The sequence below is a fragment of the Squalius cephalus genome (genome assembly GCF_949319135.1).
Source record: "Squalius cephalus genome assembly, chromosome: 9".
NCBI lineage: Eukaryota > Metazoa > Chordata > Actinopteri > Cypriniformes > Leuciscidae > Squalius > Squalius cephalus.
The window spans coordinates 43,864,949-43,885,916 of record NC_137130.1 but is presented as its reverse complement, the minus strand read 5'-3'; the positions used below and the strand labels follow the sequence as shown (position 1 = coordinate 43,885,916).

Genomic DNA, 20,968 nt, shown 5'->3' with positions numbered 1-20,968 from the left:
CTAGTAGTCAATGGACAGGAATGAGGATGCCCTGAAGACTCCATGGAGCTAGGACAGTGACCATGCATTCCGAGGAGGTGCGGGGATACAATACTAGGCCGAATGGAAGAATCCGGAACTGATGTGCTTTTCCCCCAAAAGCAGATCTCGGAAACTTCCCGTGATGGGGTTAGAAGGGAATGAGGAGTTAAGGACCTTGTGGATCTATCACGACAGACCAGTCCTCGGAGCTGGTCTGACTGACAGTCGGAATCTTGAATCTGAACCCCCTCGGAGGTTGATCCATTACCCTGAGATCCGAAACAAGGCCTTACTCCCCTTCCCTCACAGGAACTATGAAGTACCGGCTGTAGAACCCGGGCTCCCAAAACCGAGGAAGAGCCCACCTTGAGGTTTCCTTTGTTAAGAGAGACTAGACTTCTTGTTCCAAGAACCAACCCTGCTCGGGGCTGGCAGACATGTGAACCACCCTTAGTAGATAATATTTGTATATTAACTGCACTGTAAGCAGGACCCTCCAGGCTATATTTTGAAGACCCCTCGGGGTGTCTAAATATGCTATTATGGGGACCAGTCCCTCGAGACTGGCCTTGGCTAAAAATGTTCAAATGGTTTCGGTGACCTGAAGCAGCTAACTGGCAGGGACTAACCGAAATATGCTCTCTATAGACCTCCTGAGAGGCAGCGAACTCGACAGGGCCGCAACGTTTCCGGGCAGATACTGCGATTTGTGTTCGCTGGAAGCCGATTTGTCCCGAAGCGCCATCGGCGGCGGGAAGTAAACATCGATTTCCTAAGGGCTGTATAAGGGGGCGAGACTCCTGTACTCGCTCTCCTGGGGGAACGCCATAAGGGTCTGCGTGTTACGACAAGACCTCTTAGTTGAAGCCATCTTAGCCCGAGAGACAGTCCTCAGACCTGTCCTCGATATAGAGGGCTTCATACGAGAATGTCTCTTCTGGCCCCAAGCCTTATACGGGGGGGCACGAGAGGAAACCTTCTCAAAATATGAGGAACTGGCGGCTGTCCCATGAGGCTGCCCCCTGGCAGCAACCCCATGAGACCTAGATTGACAACTGGGGATAGCTGAATGTCGCTCTGCCTCCTGAAACCTTTCGACAACGGTTCTTGCCGCGTCGCCAAAGAGGCCAGAAGGTGAAAGGGGGGCATCGAGAAGGAAAGCCCTGTCTTTCTCCTCGATCCCCAAGCGATTAAGCCATAAATGTCTCTCTGTGACGACTATTGCTGCCATAGAACGGCCAATAGCACGAGCCGTCTCCTTAATAATACGGAGAGATAAGTCAGCTACTCTACGAAATTCAGTAATACCGTTGAGTGAGACCTCCCAGTTATCATCCACCTCTTTGAGGAGGTCAGCCTGGTATGCCTGTAATAACCCCATCGTGTGTAGGCATGCACCGGCTCGACCCACCGCCATATAAGCTTTCCCTAACAAATTCGATGTACGAGATTTGGAGGGAAGTGTCTGAGCTATCAGGGGTGACGTAACGTCGGGGAGAAAATATTTCGCAAAATATTCCTCAACCCGAGGCATCACCCCATAACCATTCTCATTAGATTCCCTAATAGATGAGTAAATATATACATGGGGGGAAAATAATTGAGATGAACATGGATTTTCCCACGATCTCGATACCTCAGTATGAAGATCAGTGAAAAAGGGAAGGCTCTGACACAAAGATTGTGACTGGGTCTGCAGGAAGCGCTCATCCATTTTATTTTTCTTAGTCGCTTCCTGCTTATTATATGGCCATTCAACATTTAATTTAACCACTGCCCTGGTCACAACCTCCAGCAATTCCTCAATAACGGGAATATGGGGTGGCGAATCCCCATATCTATGTGATTCAGTGTTGATAATATCTAACCCCTCGGAGCCAGATAAATCAAACGCTGTGTCTTTAACACGGTCGGAAGAAGCAGCAGCGCGGGCTTCCGAACCGTGCGCGAGACCAGTGGAGCTGGTTAATAAACACTGAGAAAGGGTCGCAACCGTCTCAGTGTTATCTGCCAGCTCCACGTGCGAATCCCATGCATACAAGCGGCGCGCTGCCTCAACAGACGCGGGACCTGATGCACTGGAAATGCGAGCCTGATCTGATTGATCGAACAAGCTCAAACGGGAGCGGAGCTCTCTCATAGATAGCTGAAAACAGTTTGCACAGACAGCGCCCTCAAGCACTGCCCGTGCATGCTCCACTCCCAGACAAACAACACAAAACGAGTGCGTGTCACCCTCGCTCAGATAGCGCGAGCAAGGGGACGCACACCGCCTGAGTCGTTTCTCTATATTCGCCATATATATATTGAGATAGACAAACAACACAATAAGACAATACAGTCACACAGAACGCTTGCTGAAGACAGAAAGCTGATACGGCTATGTTCCGTTGTCCTTTTATAGCTTCCGGATCACCGTCACATGCAACGTCACGAGTGACGAGCACCAATCAAGATTGGAATAGTTCCATTACAGACTTCAGACGCGTCATGCCGAGGGCATTCCCCGAAGTATCGAGTATCGATGCAGCGGGAGTTCCCTTTACGAAAGGGAACAGTGTTTTAAAATACAACTAAACCATGATAACGGATGATTTTTTGACAGTCCTACATAAATGTTTCAGGCATAGTGCAACCAGATTTCTCTAACATCTCACTCACAACGCAAAACGTTGTAAATAAACATTTTCAGACTGTAATTTTATTTTATTGATTATGTTGATTTAAAGTTTTTTGTTTGTTATTAACTAATACCTACTAACACTTCAACATCCGGCACAAAATGAAAGAGATCTCAGATCACAATCTACAGTTAGATATTCTCCTCCTTAGTATCTTTGAGTGTATTTTTACACACCATAGTGATGCAAAGTTCCACACTCTATGGACCAATTTTAAAACAAAACAAAAAAACATTTCTTAACTAAGCAAATGTTTCTTAAATGATCAGACACTCACCGCACTGATGTTAACAGCACCATATATTGTGTTTTCTACCATGATTGTAGTAACTATTGTCCCACCATTCGTCTGGTCAATTGTGAAGTTAAGCTGATTAGGGTTCTGAATTAATGGATGTCCGAATGATGTAGAATTATTATGCCGTCGTTCTGGAAGGTTGTTTGGCTGTTGAATTGTCATGTTTCCAGAATGTGTTTGAATGCTCAGCGTCTGAACGTCACCATCTGTTAAAAAATTTACATTTTTTAAGAAGATTGAGAAACATATTGACTACTAACAAAGTAAATTATAAATCTTTTCCTACGTTTGATATTCTTTTTTCTGATTTTTTCACTATGGACTTGATCCTTTTTAATGCTGTTTTCTCTCCATATTTATTCTGTAGTTCCTCTACTGTGTCTTCCAACCTCCCTGTTGTTCTTCTCCAGCTGTGTTAACCAAAGACAAGCAGTTAGAAGAATAAAATTTATGTACAGCAAAAATAAAGTTAACATAAAATAAACACATTCATACACCCGTTCAAAGTCAATGAACCGGCTGATGCTGCAGGTGTTAGAGCACATGATGGACGGTGAACAGACGCACAGCAGGTTAAACCAGAGTTAAAACAGTAGTCTATGTTAGGACAATAGTATCTGATAATAGCTGATAACGGTCATAATGTGCGAGATAAGGTGTAAGTAGCCAAACTAAACATTTCATATTTGACAGAATACAACGACAAAAATAATCAGGCAAACTAATCAACTTTTTTTCTAATTTCACCATTTTAAACTTAAAATAGGCCTATATAATACATGTGATTTAATGTGAGAGGAGAAGAAACACATAACATGTGTACATGAATGAATGTGTACAATTTAATAAACGTATTTACCTAACATCCATAGCCTTCAGTAAATTAAGGCTGTTCCTTTTTGTGGACAAAGTGAACTTTGGAGCGCTTAAAAGTGTGGGGCTCAAAATAAGTGTCATTTGGAACTCTTTTATCAAAAATATGTTGATAATGATAGTTTGGCATGCATGCGATTGTGTGTCCATAGGCTAGTGAGAGAAATACTTTTATTATAGAAATGCCTATTTTTTATTCTATTCTTTAATCCATGCATAAAATAGGTTTTTATACCTGCTCAAGTACTTCTTGATGAGTTTCTTCTGTATTAAACAGCGAATCTTCTCAGGCAGATCGTCGCAAGATCTCAGGAATCCTCTCACACTGCTCGTGTTCACGCGCTCCATCCCTGCAGTTGTGTGTATGACTCAAACGATTCAAACTTCCATAATGTGGGTTTAATTTACATAGTTATTTATGGCTTTCCTGATGACAAGCCCCTATTCACCCCCTCCAGCGGGGCGGGGTGAGGTGTTGTCCTGATAAATATTTCAGGACATTGCACGCTCTACTCTAGCTCTACTAGCCTCGGACTGCTGCGCTACTGCAACAAAAAGTTGAAAGTCCTGTTTGCCTGAACCTGACGCAAAACACAAACTTCCGCGCATTAACGCACAAGGCATGATTGTACCGCAAGGGAGATTCCAGGAACATTCCAGGAGATTCAGGAGACTCTTCGAAAAGCTGAAAAAATGGCGACGCAAAACCCGATGGAGAACGACTCCCCGTTGAGTTCTGGCGATACGGGGTACAATTATCCTCCGGCGTGTGAGTGTGCCACGGGCAAAGAGTGTCGTTTAAGAGCTGCGCTGGACTCTATGTTTAAAGATCATTTTAGAGGCCAAATGGTTGGCTTGATGCACAGGATCATCGACGCTGCGTGTGATATGAAAAAAGATTGTGCGCAGGATACCAAACGCGTGACAAATCTCAAAAATGAAATGGAAGTCGTAAGAGGCTTGACAAAGCCATGGCCTGATGTAACGCCCATGTTTTTTAACGGCAAAGAGCCGATCGGCGTAATCCTCAGAAAAGTTCTGGATGTGTTGCGTGAATTCGAAATCACAGAAATTCTCGCTATATGGACATTTGTAACGGATCTCTGTGTGTCACTGGTGTCAAAAAATGCAAAAACTGACGTTGGTGAATTAGTTGAAAGTCTGGTCAACTATACCCTGGAGCAAAACATGATAGCCTGCAGAGATTTTCTATTCTGGTTAAACCATCTGTAAATGTCTTTCACTCAAATTTCTTCTTCAATGTATGAAAGTATAATGTTGAAATAAAAAATTACAAAAAGACTATAGCGGTCATGTCTGAGCTCATAAAATAGTATACATGATTTAGAATATTTCAATATTTGTTTTTTTAATTAACGTATTCCTGAGGCGGCAATACAGTTGTATCATATCAAATGATACAACTAATTTGCCCAGAACAGAAGAAAGGACATTTTGTGGTGTTGAAATTCAAATTCATCAAAATTCATCATAGAGGGAGGAAGCACATACCCCCTACGTAGACCTTCTATCTGTTCGACGACTAGTCATGGGATGTCCGGCAGAGAGAAGGGCTTGAGTCTTCATCCAGAGCCTTCATCAAAAGTGCCTTTTCCCCGCTTCGCAACTGAGAGCTTTCCACCCCTGCGACACCCGTAACACCACGGCATCCGTTTCAGGCCAAATGGAGGAGCGGGTGGGTTACATGGATATGTCTCACCAGGATATGTCTCACCAGCGCCCTCCGGCTTGTCAGAATCCTGGCATGCGTCGGGAACAGGAACGCCTTGACACCTTTCAGAATTGGACTCTTGCACCAGTAAGTCCGGCCGAGCTTGCCAAAGCTGGTTTCTACTACCTTGGCCAGGGCGACAGAGTGGCTTGTTTCAGTTGTGGAGGTCAGCTTAGCAACTGGGAACCGGGAGATTGTGCAGTATCAGAGCACCAGAGGCATTACCCCAACTGCCCCTTCGTTCGAGGTGACCGTGCAGATAATGTACCTTTGTCTAGCCTTTTCAATGTATCGGCAATGCAACGGTGTGAAGAAAGGTCGCTCACATTTGTCTACTGGCCCTCAAGAATAACTGTTCGACCAGACCAATTGGCTAAGGCTGGTTTTTACTATGTTGGTCGTAATGATGACGTGAAGTGCTTTTCTTGCGATGGTGGACTCAGATGTTGGGAGTCTGGTAATGATCCATGGGTAGAACATGCCAAGTGGTTTCCAAGATGTGAATACCTGCTGCAAGAAAAGGGCCAAGAGTTTGTTCATCAGATTCAAGCAAGATTTCCAAGACTATTTGAGCGGCTATTGACTCATGGAGACAGCGACTCGAAAGAATGTGTGAGAGAACAAGAGAACAATCCTGTGGGTCCTGGAGAAGACCGTTCAGAAGATTCGGTGGTGAAGTCTGCTTTAGAGATGGGATTTGAGCATGGCCTGACGGCTTAGACAGATGAAGCTGCATCACCGAGTCAAGATCTTTCAGACTTGCCTATGGAGGAACAGTTAAGAAGACTTCAAGAGGAGCGCACATGCAAAGTTTGCATGGATAAGGAAGTGAACATTGTCTTCATCCCCTGTGGTCACCTAGTTGTGTGCAAAGAATGTGCGCCTTCTCTGAGCAAGTGTCCCATATGTAGAGGATCGGTCAAAGGCGCCGTCCGTACTTTCCTATCATAAAGTTTTCCTATCATTTGGATTTGCAAATTTACATTTAACTTGATGAATAAAAACAAAGGAGAAGTTCATTATTTTCACTTTCAATCCAGTGACAACAGTTTTTGGATTTACAAACATTTAGAAAGTAGTTAGGATGTGCATGCTTTAAGTTAATGTGCTTTAAGAATAATTTTGCGTAGGCTTTAAGTTCATTTAACTATTAAGATGTTAAAGTTCTTTAGCGCATTCCAATGTATTGAGTAAAAACGTGATATCAATATTGCATTAAACACATCATTACCGAATTCAGGGGTGTTTAATAGATTCAATAGTGATCAAGCACCAGCTGATTTAAGTTTTTCTTCAAACAATGAGACAAAAGTAATTTTGTTGTATGCACAGATTTTGAGGGTCGCTTATAGAAAGAGGCGTCCTTGTCTTTGTTTTTAAAAACATAGAACCAGAGAACAGAGAACCTTGTGCGGCATATAAAGGGTTAAAATATACATTTTAGCGCTATTTAAAAACTAGGACGGTATAATGTAAATGTCTCGTGTATCAAATCAAGATACAAATCAAGCCAATTCATGCGAATACCGTCGTGTATGAACAAAGAGATATATAACAAATATGATATCCGAGGGAAAGTGTAAAGAAAACGCCATACAAAACATTAGAATCACACCCGACAATACGATAAGTGTTACGCTGGTGATGTTAAACAATTTCAAAACAGGGTGTTTCAGAAGAAATGCAAACAAAATCTTTTAAACAAAGTCTTGTTTCAGAGTCGGTACGCTCCGGTGAAAACTGTGTGAACTTTGATGAGGCCGAGAACAATAGCGCTTTTATTTAACAATTATTTTCAATAATATTGAAAAACGGTTCAATAACAATGTTCAATATAAACAAGAATCCAACTCTAATGCGACTGTGCTTGTTTCACATATAACCGATGATTGTTAGATAGTTAGATGATTTATCTAACGATTGAAATTGACGATAGATTAAATATTTCGGCATTCTGCCGAATAAAAAGAAGATCATAAAAAGAAGAGCAATTATTAAGACACAAAGTCTGTTTTCTGGATCGGGCCTAAAACTCTGGTGTCAAAGTGTGGACGGAATAAAAAAATGAATCAATTCACATGAAAATACCACTTGTCAACCGTAATTCATTAGCTTAACCGTTGTTTAGCGACACACACACAAAATATCAAAATAAGTGTAATAGTTAGACGAGTTTAAAGTGTAATAGGTAACAGAAACACAGCCATACTCATCTTTCACGTCGATGTTTCGTAGGCATCGCAGAAAGATTTAGTCAAACACTATCGTGTAGAAGGACCTATAATGTATAGGATACATTCCTAACATGTTTGACCACGCTCTATGTACTTTTTGCAAACTGTACAAAAAGAAACAAGATGTCAATGACAGACATTCAAAACGGATCACTATAGTGGCTTTTCTGTATTTGTTTTAAATGGCTCATGATGATGCATTTACTTTTAACCCAGTTGACCTCTAGAACTTACTTTTCGTGTTAATACTTTGTGTGATTCGTATTTGTGTGATTGATATCAATTTAGTCAAACTATCGCTTAAATTCTTAAGCGTCATTTATTTCTATAAACGGCTCTCAAAGAAACGTCTTCACCTAAAACACATACGGTCCAACGTACAACGTGAAACAGTGTCGCCTGCTATCTGAACAAGATGACTAAATCTAGCGGAGTAATAAACTTTTGTGTATTTATTTGTGTATCACAAATTCTTAGTGATTTGGTCTTTTTGAATCTTACACGTGTGATTCCAAAGATGATGTTTTAAAGTTATAGGGTGTGGAACTTTGCATCACTATGGTGTGACAAAATATGCTGCCGTGTAAAAATACACCCCAAAGATTTAAAGGGGGGGTACAATGGTGTTTCATCTATTCAGAGTTGTTTACAGTGTTAAAGAGATAGATTCTCATGCTAAACATGGGCAAAGTTTTTAAAAAATATTTTGGACGAATAACGGAGAATTTCTATGCTGAAAATCTTACTTCCGGGTTGGTACAAGTTTCGGCTGGTTTTTTTTAGATCGTGGATCTAATGACGTAGATCAGAGTGCAACTCCTTATATGAGCATTTCTCTCGGAAAAGCGCGCCCGCGAGCACGTCGACTAGAGGAGAGTGAGACCGCGCACATCAACGCGCTTCAACAGGAAATCATCGGCAGCGCTGCATAGGATATGTTCAAGAATGTCTCCAAAAAAGTGTGTATTTGGATGTGAGGGAAAGCTTACCGTGTCCAGCTTTCCAAAGAACCCAGTGTTACAGGAACAGTGGATGCAGTTTGTTTTTCCGGGGCAGCAACGGAGTGTAGGAAGTGCGGTTGTGTGTTCTGGTCGTTTCAGTGACGAATGTTTTATTAACAAGGCTCAGGTCGACGCTGGATTTGCAAATCGTTTGCTATTAAAACGTGGAGCGGTCCCAGTGATAAAAGACCCCATTCATGTAAGTACAACTGGATCAGATTTCTGTCTTTTGCTGGAAATCAAGCACTATCGCTTGACTCTATAGCTCCGCCTCCAGGACCTCGGCTTTTTCCGGAGAGAATCGGAAAGCTGTATTTTTCTTTTCTAAATATAATAAAACTAAACACTTTTTTGAGATATTAAGGATGCACTACTACTCTATAGGTACTCAAGATTAACATGAGATTAGGTGAAACTGTGCATGTTATGTACCCTTTAAGCACAACTACTTACATACATAGGAGAATATCTAACTGTAGATTGTGATCTGAGATCTCTTTCATTTGTGCCGGATGTTGAAGTGTTAGTAGGTATTAGTTAATAACAAACAAAAAACTTTAAATCAACATAATCAATAAAATAAAATTACAGTCTGAAAATGTTTATTTACAACGTTTTGCGTTGTGAGTGAGATGTTAGAGAAATCTGGTTGCACTATGCCTGAAACATTTATGTAGGACTGTCAAAAAATCATCCGTTATCATGGTTTAGTTGTATTTTAAAACACTGTTTTTCTTATTTCCTGATTTTCATTTATCATGAATATTTGTAGAAATAAGCAAAAAATACATTTATAAAACAAAAAAAGAACCGGTTAATGGCCTTGTGTCAGAACACAACGGGTCTTTTTATTCTAACTTTGAAAAGCGTCATACAGTATTTGATTTTGGGTGAAAATCTGGAAAACAACCTTACACATGCAGTGTTTTCGCCAACGGACCTAAGCCGTTGAAGGCCTTCTGAAACTTCTGAAGGTCTCTCATGTGTAGATTGAAAAATGGTATGTTGTCATTTAAACATCTGAAACTAAAGGTACAGGAGTTTTTTATTAGCTAAAATCATTGTCTGTATTCATAAAATAAGTCCTCATGGGTGTAAAATGATCTTTCTTAAAATCAGATCATTTCTTATCTTTATCTACATGGGACGGGTAAGTCCAAGGAGGCTTCCGTGTCGTTCCGCCATCTTGAAAAATAGCAGAGAGGGACAAAAAGCACTAGCACATTTTTATCATCAACACTACTATAGTCAACCACCAAATTATGACTTTTTAAGTATTACATTAAAAAGGCGTCATTGACACAAATGGTAAATTATGACAAGTCGAAATGATGACTTAAAAAGTTGAAATTATGACTATGCATCATAATTATGAGATGAAATGATGACGTACTAAATTAAAATTATGATAAAGTATTCCATAGTGAAATTTTCTGAATTCAATATAATTGTATTTGTGAAAATGATTCAGAACTGAATCTTCAAGAAACTGCTTGTTTCTGCAGTTCGTGTAGGCCTCTAAGACTATGAATTACTAAAAATGATTATTCGACTATTGAGTAGCAGCCTGGACAGCCTGGATGAAAACCAGGAATCCTAACCGCTAGACCATATGGGTGGATTGATACTGCCCCCGGCACATTTGAAAGGCTGCACTGCAGGGTACAATATAATGCAGGATCATAGTTATGCCGAGCCACAGGAGAAGTTTTAATTAAATTCAAATTTAATTTATCGGTATGTAAATAAATATCGGGATAGCTTTTCCCAGGTGGAAAGAGCTAATGAAGGAGAAAGACTCTGCTTTCTTCTCGACGGGTAAGTCAAAGGTACGGTCTATTGCTTGGTTGTGTAAATCATTATATAGAACGGTAGAACATGTACGGTAGAACATGTAACAAGTACATCATAGCAGTAGAACATGTACAATTAAACTCGATGAAGCGCTATCGGAAGACACGTTGTCATAGATTCTTGACGCATAACGGCTACCGCAGTTGCAACGCGCATTTGAAAAAAAACGAGTAGATGGGACAAATCTTTTTAACAAAAAAAGCCTCCAAATCAAGGAGGTCAAAGGGCATGCTTCCTGCTATAGCTCCCCCCCAAAGTCTGTTCATACGGCCACCATCAACAAATGCTAACATTTGAAACTTCTACATATATTTTGAGTAGACGGCCGGTGTTTAATTTTTCAAAAAAAATTTAATTCTTTAATTCTCAGTAAAGGGTTTTCACCCTAGTTTGGGAGATACGAGTAAAAATGATCTTATACGATCTTATACTTAAACTTTGAATTAAGACGATGTGTGATTTTTACTTTGATTTTCCAAATGATACAACTTTGTCTAAATAAGAGCAATGTCGAGTCCTAGGATTTCTTAAAAAACATTGTGACAAACTTTGACAACATGTTTCATGTTGTATGTTGTATGTAACAATCTAAAGTTTTTGGACAGACGCTGCTTAGTAACAATAATACATAAATCTTCTAAGAAGATATGATTTTAATAAAACTTTTAAAGATTTGATTTAAACTTTTAAGGTTATGATTTTAAATGAAATTAGTGTAAACTCTGGATGTACTCTGGAAAGGCGTTAGCAGACTAGATTTACTGCGACATTGTCCGCCGAGACTCTGGTCTGTCGCCCTATATCCTGAAGCTTCAGTTCACACTGTAGTTTATCACTGGAGGATTTTTGTTTTGTTTTGTTCTGTTAATTACAACTTAAACTATTTGCTTTTTGGATCGTTTTTATCATTGCATAAAGAACTACTTCGCCTCTCTGGAAATGTAAGGTGTTTTTATTTAGCTAAAACTTTGTTTACATTTTATTAAATTATTTATTTATTTCATTTTTTTTTTTTTTTTTAATGTAGTTCCCTTTCGTAAAGGGAACTCCCGCTGCATCGATACTCGATACTTTGGGGAATGCCTTCGGCATGAAGCGTCTGAAGTCAACTATGGAACTTTTCCCATCTTGATTGGTGCAACGTCACCCGTGACGTCGCATGTGACGGTGATCCGGAAGCTACAAAAGGGTCACAGGAACCAGGAAATGTTAGCTTCTGGTCTTCAGCAAGCGCTCTATGTCATCTTGTCTGTTCTATTTGGTGTTGTTTGTCCCGTGAAAAGAGTATTATTTATGGAAAAAAAAAGAGAAGCTATTCAGGCAGTGTGCGTCCCCTTGCCCACGTTATTTAAGCGAGGATGACACACACACGCTTTGTGTAGTTTGTCTGGGAGTGGAGCATGCACGGGCGGTGCTCGAGGGCGCTGTCTGTGCAAACTGTTTTCAATGAAAAAGCTCCGCTCCCGTTTGAGCTTGTTCGATCAATTAGGTCAGGCTCGCGTTTCCAGTGCATCAGGTCCCGCGTCTGTTGAGGCAGCGCGCCGCTTGTATGCATGTGATTCGCACGTGGGGCTGGCATATGATACTGAGACGGTTGCGACCCTTTCTCAGTGTTTATTAACCAGCTCCACTGGTCTCGCCCACGGTTCGGAAGCCCGCGCTGCGGCTTCTTCCGACCGTGTTAAAGACACAGCGTTTGATTTATCTGGCTCCGAGGAGTTAGATATTATCTATTAACACTGAATCACGTAGATAGGGGGATTCGCCACCCCATATTCCCGTTAGTGAGGAGTTGCTGGAGGTTGTAATCAGGGCAGTGGTTAAATTAAATGTTAAATGGCCATATAATAAGCAGGAAGCGACTAAGAAAAATAAAATGAATGAGCGCTTCCTGCAGACCCAGTCACAATCTTCATGTCAGAGCCTTCCCTTTTTCACTGATCTCCATACTGAGGTATCAAGATCGTGGAAAAATCCATTTTCATCTCAATTATTTTCCCCCATGTATATATTTACTCATCCATTAGGGAATCTAATGAAAATGGTTATTAGGTGATGGCTCGGGTTGAGGAATATTTTGCGAAATATTTTCTCCCCGACATTGCGTCACCCCTGATAGCTCAGACACTTCCCTCCAAATCTCGTACATCGAATTTGTTAGGGAAAGCATATATGGCGGTGGTCGAGCTGGTGCATGCCCACACACGATGGGGTTATTACAGGCATACCTGGCTGACCTCCTCAAGCAGGTGGATGATAACTGGGAGGTCTCACTCTATATTACTGAATATCGTAGAGTATCTGACTTATCTCTCCGTATTATTAAAGAGACGGCCCGTGCTATTGGCCGTTCTATGGCAGCACTAGTCGTCTCAGAGAGACATTTATGGCTTATTCGCTTGTGGATCGGGAAGAAAGACAGGGCTTTCCTTCTCGATGCTCCCCTTTCACCTTCTGGCCTCTTTGGCGACGTGGCAAGAACCGTTGTCGAGAGGCTTCAGGAGGCAGAGCGACAATCAGCTATCCCCAGTTGTCAGTCCAGGTCTCATGGGGTTGCTGCCAGGGGGCAGCCTCATGGGACAGCCGCCAGCTCCTCATATTTTGAGAAGGTTTCCTCTCGTGCCCCCCCGTATAAGGCTTGGGGCCAGAAGAAACATTCTCGCACGAAGCTCTCCATACCGAAGACAGGTCTGAGGACTGTCTCTCGGGCTAAGAAGGCTTCAACTAAGAGGTCTTGTCGTAACACGCAGACCCTTATGGGCGTTCCCCCAGGAGAGCGAGTACAGGAGTCTCGCCCCCTTATGCAGCCCTTAGGAAATCGATGTTTGCTTCCCGCCGCCGATGGCGCTTCGGGACACATCGGCTTCCAGCGAACACAAATCGCAGTATCTGCCCGAAGACGTTGCGGCACTGTCGAGTTCGCCGCCTCTCAGGAGGTCTGTAGAGAGCATATTTCGGTTAGTTCCTGCCAGTTAGCTGCTTCAGGTCACCAAAGCCATTTGGAAATTTATAGCCGAGGCCAGTCTCGAGGGACTGGTCCCCATAATGGCATATTTAGACACCCCGAGGGGTCTTCAAAATATAGCCTAGGGGGTCCTGCTTATGGTGGAGCTAATATACAAATATTATCTACTAAGGGTGGTTCACATGTCGGCCAGCCCCGAGCAGGGTCGGTTTTTGGAACAGGAAGTCTAGTCCCTCTTAACACAGGAAACCTCAAAGTGGGCTCTTCCTTGGTTACGGGAGCCCGGGTTCTACAGCTGGCACTTCATAGTTCCTATGAGGGGGGCGAGTTAGGCCTTATTTTGGATCTCAGGGTACTGGATCAACCTCCGAGGGGGTTCAGATTCAAGTTACCGACTGTCAGTCAGACCAGCTCCGAGGACTGGTCTGTCTTGATAGATCCACAAGCTCCTTAACTCCTCTTTCCCTTCTAACCCCATCACAGGAAGTTTCCGAGATCCGCTTTTGGGGGGAAAAGCGCATCAGTTCTGGACTCTTCCAGTCGGCCTAGCCTTATCCCCTCGCACCTTCACTAAATGTATGGACACGGCCCTTGCTCCATTGAGACTTCAGGGGGTCCGTATCTTATAGATGACTGGCTCATTTTGGCTCAGTCAAAAAGAACTAGCAATTCAACATCGAGATGTTGTTTTGCGCCATCTGAGGTGCGTGGGGTTGAGACTCAATGTCAAGAAAAGTTCCTTAACTCCTCTTCAGAGGACTACGTCCCTGGGAGTAGAGTGGGACTTAGTCACAATGCGGGCACAATTGTCTCCTGCTTGTATAAATACTATCTTAAACACAATGAAGAGTATTAGGTTAGGCCAGGCTATCACTGTCAAACACTTTCAAAGAGTTTTGGGTCTTATGGCTGCAGCTTCCACGGTAGTACCCTTTGGTCTGCTCCATATGAGGGCCTTGCAGTGGTGGCTCAGGAACAAGGGATTTTCTCCTCTGGGAAACCCTTTTCGTACGATCAGAGTTACGCGCAGATGCCTTCGTTCTCTTGTCGTATGGAAGAAACCATGGTTCCTGTCTCAGGGCCCGGTTTTGGGAGCACCATGTGAGAGAAAAACTCTGACCACGGATGCGTCCCTCACGGGCTGGGGTGCGGTTATGGAGGGCCGTTACACCCGAGGTACTTGGAAAGACCATCATCTCACATTGTATATTAATCGCTTGGAGATGTTGGCTGTATTTTTTGCCCTGAGGCACTTCCTTGTAGACCTCAGAGGCCATCATGTTCTTGTTAGGACAGACAATATGTCGGTGGTCTCTTATATCAACCGCCAAGGAGGTTTGAGATCTCGCCCTCTTTGTAGACTGGCGCATCAAATTCTTCTTTGGTCCCAGGACAAATTTCTCTGTCAGATCTATTTATATTCCTGGGGTTGAAAATATGGGAGCAGACATCCTGTCGAGGCAGGGGCCGAGGCCCGGGGAATGGTGGCTCCACCCTGAAGTGGTTGAGCTTATATGGAGAGAGTTTGGCCGGGCGGAGGTTGACCTGTTCGCTTCTCATGAGAACTCTCATTGCCCGCTCTGGTACTCTCTCTCACATCCAGCTCCTTTGGGCTTGGATGCCATGGTACAGATGTGGCTGAGGTCACATCTGTATGCTTTTCCCCCGATCGCTCTGCTCCCTGGGGTTCTAGAAAGGGTCAGGAGGTACGGAGTGAGACTACTCCTTGTAGCTCCGTACTGGCCGGCCCAAATTTGGTTTTCGGACCTTATTAGTCTCTTGGAGAGTCCTCCATGGAAAATTCCTATTAGGAGAGATCTTCTGTCTCAGGCTGATGGTATATTATTTCATCCCCGACCAGAGTTATGGAGACTATGGGTCTGGCCCCTGAGGGGGTCCCACCCATAATTAGGTTGCCCTTTCCACCGAGGTGGTCAGGACATCCATACTAGAACCCCACTCTACTAGGAACTAAACAATTAAGTTAGGGAGGGCATTGAACCCAGTTTATTACTGCCCACTGGCTTCAGTACTGGTGTTCCATCCCGCTCTCTAACGGGATCTCCTGTTCATGCTTAGGGCCTCTGTGGCGGCCTCAGTGCCCTCCGCAAGCCTCTAAGGGTGTTCTCGAAAGGACGTTCCCACTGAAACTCCATGTTCCTGTAGATTGGAGGATGAATCCTGTCATCCAGCCTATTGGCATCAGGCTGATGGGTTATCCCTGGCACCCATCATGCCCTGTGGGTGAGGTATACAAATATATATTTGAGATATATAAGTATATATAGGAGAATCTATTGAGTCTGCTTCCTGCTCGTCTTACTCCCTGGAAGAGTGGTGGTGCTGCCCCCTCTTACTTGCTAGCGTGGGAGCCACTCAACGTTATTTTTGCCCGGTACTGAGGTACTTGTAGGCAATGTTAAGATTCTTTAGGTATTCCATCCTCCATCGCATGTGTCGGATGGTCAAGGTCGTAGCCTTTGAGGTTCCTACATTAGGACTCAGGCTGAGAGGAGTCAGTCCATCTAGTTATGCATCAAGGGTTAGGAGCTATTCCCTTTATTAAGAGTACAGTTGGTTATCTAAAACCACTCATATTTGAAGTACAAGGTGCGCTTCTGCCTTCACCTCTCATCTAATATTTTCTACTGTCTGGGGCTCCCAGCCATGAGGTCAGTCGAGCCTCCGGCTCCAGACCTCCCCTTCTTGCACCAAATCTTATGACAAGCTAGTTTGGATCTGCCCTCTACTCATTCTATCGTCCGTGAGTGTACCAGATGCTTTATACCAGGGCGTTTTTTCTCTCAGTGTGGCGGCGTGGGTATTCGTTCCCCAAAGTATCGAGTATCGATGCAGCGGGAGTTCCCTTTACGAAAGGGAACGTCTCGGGTTACGTATGTAACCCTCGTTCCCTGAGTAGGGAACGAGACACTGCATCCCTCGGCCACACTTTTCGCGCCCCTGAGAACGACTTGCTTTGACCAATTAGAAGCTAACATTTCCTGGTTCCTGTGACCCTTTTGTAGCTTCCGGATCACCGTCACATGCGACGTCACGGGTGACGTTGCACCAATCAAGATTGGAATAGTTCCATAGTTGACTTCAGACGCTTCATGCCGAAGGCATTCCCCAAAGTATTGAGTATCGATGCAGCGTCTCGTTCCCTACTCAGGGAACGAGGGTTACATACGTAACCCGAGACGTTTTCTGTGATGGTCGTTTTTAGGTGTACGGGATAGCTATGGAAAACCCCCACCATAAAAACTGAAACCCCCAGATGGACAAAAAAAATGCTGATTGAATCTTTTTCATATAAATGAGATTTAAGACGACCACCTAAAGTTTTGAACAGACATTGTTTAATAACAATTATACTTTAGGTCACCGTTAAACAAAATAATTTATATCATACACAAGTCTTCTAAAAGATAAATAGAAGATGAGTATGTATTCAAACTTTAAAGATTTAATTTAAACAATATTTAAACTTTTACGATTATGATTTGAAATAAATTTAGTGTGTACAAAAAATTTGGCTCTGTAAAGGCGTTAGCAGACTAACATGACATACGCTCTGACACGATGCACAGAGGCTCGGTCTGTCATCCGATATCCTGAAGCTATCATTATTGTCAAGTAACTTCTTTCTCTGCGCTGATCGGAAGACCCTTATTTCTGGAAGATTCCCAGTTTCTAAATGTTTTCATGGTTGCTCTCTCTGAAGATAGGCCTATGTGGTTGTCATTTTCTCACAGATACAACTTAAGAAATTATTGAACATTTCACAGGCGTGAGATGACTTGTGACGCTTCAAATTATTTTACATACCCATGATAAATAAATAAAAATAAGTTCAAGTCAAATTTTTCCACAGACCATCGTTGTAGAATATTTGTTTTTAGTAAGACTTTTAATAATTTATTTAAATTTTATTTTTAAAAGATATCATTTAACCTTTTAAGATTATACTTTGAAGTAATTTTAGCCCTAACACAATGTCTCATCCCATCACTGAATACACTCCTCTGAGTCAGAGACGCTGGTGTGAGAGAGAACCTCTGTGATTTATGTCTCTTAAGAGCTTCTTGAACATGTAAGTTCAAGAGTTGTAACTCTAAACATGTAAGATGAATTTTATTTATTCATCTAAAATAATTGGTTTCAGTATATTTTTATAACCATTTTATTTATACACTTTTAAGGAACTGTATGTTTTTCAACTTTTGTTAGTGTGATATTAGGAAACCCCTTCCTCACTTTCACTGGGCTCTGGTATGCGAAGGAGTGGGGTCCTGTTTCATATGTCAGAGCACACACACACACACACACACACACGCACACACGTGTGTTTTACTTTGTGAGACACATACATTAGAGGCGTGCTCCCTATGTTTTGAGACAGTTTTGTTTATCTAAAACTGAAATACTTGGTTCGGTAGATTTTATAAGTATTTCATTATATACTTTTAAAAAGAACAGAATATTTTTTCGTATGGACAATGATGTGTTAGGAGCTACTTCTTCAACTCTCTCTAAAATAAGGTAAGACAATTTTATTTATTCAGCTGAATGAATTGGTTTCAGTAAGCATTTCATTTGATATTCTTTTATTCATCTAAAACTAGTCAAGTCAAGTCAAGTCATGTCATCTTCATTTATATAGCGCTTTTAACAACGTAGATTGTTTCAAAGCAGCTTCACAGAGATAAGCGTAATTTAAGGTAACAGAGATTGTTTTGGCTTTATAGCAGAGTTAAGTTATTTTCCATCTAAAGTTAGTTTTGATTGATTTGCTTCCGTCGCAACGATCATTTGTTATTAAATTAGGGGCCGCTAAGACGACACCATTCCCTCTACACAGACTTTAAACGCGAACCTGTGAGAAACGCTGATGGCGTTCACATGCGCATTTAGAATGGGTTCTATAGTTATGTGCATTTGAAAATACGCAGGTTTGGAATTCCCTACAAGCCAAGCCTAAACAAAGTACTTGTCTTTCCTTATAAATTTTGATAAAGAATTTTATTTTATTTTGTTGCTTTGGGGTAGGAACGCGAAACGAATTTTCCCGACAACGCCTTCTCTGTAGAGTGGTAAAGGGATCCTCCATAGGGAGAGACTAGTTGGCACTTCAGCACTGCGTTGTCATCGGTCCAGGCGAAGGTCCTTCGTCAGATCTGGATACGGCCCGGATCCGGCAGGCTGCAGGAAAACCTCGGGATAAACACAGACACTAAAATTAGCGTAGATGCCATTCTTCTCATGATGTAACGAGTACATCAGGATTTATGGGAAGTGTTCCCGGTTCCAGCTGACCTAATCTATGCAGCCTAACATTAAATTATAGAAGTCTATAATGTATTATGTGAATGCTAGGTCAAAGAGATGTGTCTTTAATCTGGCTTTGAACTGACAGAGTGTGTCTGCTTCCCGGACAATGGTAGGAAGACTGTTCCAGAGTTTTGGTGCTAAATAGGAAAAGGATCTACCGCCAGCAGTCGATTTTGATATTCTAGGTATTAGTAACTGGCCGGAATTTTGAGATCGCAATAGACGTGACGGACTATAATGCGTTAAGAGCTCGCTCAAGTACTGCGGAGCTAAACCATTTAGTGCTTTGTACGTGATCAGCAATATTTTAAAATTGATGCGATGTTTAATAGGGAGCCAATGCAGTTTTGACAGAACTGGGCTAATATGGTTAATGTTATACCTTGACAAACTATACATCATTAAAAAGATATGACTCAAGTTTCAGTATTTGACCACTATTGTATTCTGAAAAACTTATAGCGACAGTTATTTCTTAATTTGTGTCAGGAGTTATGAAATGAAAAAATGAGTCGATACCTTTAATATGAATTATGCGCGTCAGCCGCTCCCATTCATAAAAAACTCCCGTGCTGTCGTCATGACAGCGATACACAAAACAACGTCCCTCAGGGCTTTAGCTCAAAAATGTGCAGATTTGGAGAAATATTGATATATTCTCATAGGTTTACATCAGATTTCTATAGACAGGAATAATATTTATTGAATTTATACCCAAATGCGTCGATGTAATCATTATGAGCGATTGGATACTCTGATACTGTGTTTTCAATTCATACCAATAGCCTGAGGGCGCTATATGCACAATAATTGTCCATATATGGAACATGAAGAAGAGCCATGATCATGTGACATTCCAGGACGTCACTGATACACACAAAGCTACAGAGATCGCGCTGTAACATGCAGATAAAAGATGTTTTGAAGATAATAAACATGATTGCAATGATATTTGAGTTACCTGTGTTTTTCAAGCCATGCCAGGTATTTTCATAATAATAGATTATATTTATAATGTAATGCTAATCTATATAGAATATCATTGTGCAGAACACCATACAATAGTATATTTTCTGTCTGTTTTTTTTTATCTGAAGCCAAATTAGATCACAGAAGATTATTTAAAATATGAGGCGCCACGTAGGATTTAAATCAAACTTCCTTATCAATACATACATAACACACGTGCATATACACCTATAAATTACTCGCATATACATGTATACTATTGGATGTTCAAAATACATATATGAAATACACGTGCACACTAATATGAAATCCATACCAATACATATTATGTTAGTCATGAATGCATATACACTTGTGAATAACTTGCATATACATATAAACTTGACGCACGCATACACCTATAAACACTCGCATATACATATAAACTTCCATGCATATACACCTATAAACACTCGCATATACATATAAACTTCCATGCATATACACCTATAAACACTCGCACATACATATAAACTTCCATGCATATACACCTATAAACACTCGCACATACATATAAACTTCCATGCATATACACCTATAAACACTCGCACATACATATAAACTTCCATGCATATACACCTATAAACACTCGCACATACATATAAACTTCCATGCATATACACCTATAAACACTCGCATATACATATAAACTTCCATGCATATACACCTATAAACACTCGCATATACATATAAACTCGATGCGCGCATATACATCCATAAAACACTCGCGCATACATATAAAATAAAACGTGGATGCATGCTTTGTGTATATGTATATGCGAGTGATTTCATATGTGGATGTGTGTGAACTTTTCAGTGTAAAAGGAAGGCATAATTAACCTGCCTTTTTGATAGTTTGTTTTCCAATTTGAAATGAAATAAGCATAAACGAGAAAACGGCCCCTTTATTCGTTTTTTTCGAAAAAAAAAAAAAAAAAAGCCTAAAGCCTCTTACGTTGTTGATTTATAT

The 20,968-nt window shown here is 41.6% G+C and overlaps 1 long non-coding RNA gene across 1 annotated transcript; it reads right to left on the bottom strand.

The window, feature by feature from the left end:
- Positions 1 to 3,115: 3,115 nt before the first annotated feature.
- LOC307164656 lies at positions 3,116 to 4,212 on the bottom strand. The gene is made up of 3 exons (XR_013822315.1): positions 4,109 to 4,212; positions 3,287 to 3,404; positions 3,116 to 3,206 (listed from the first exon to the last, which is right to left on the bottom strand). It is a non-coding gene; the product is annotated as an uncharacterized lncRNA (long non-coding RNA).
- Positions 4,213 to 20,968: the final 16,756 nt, after the last annotated feature.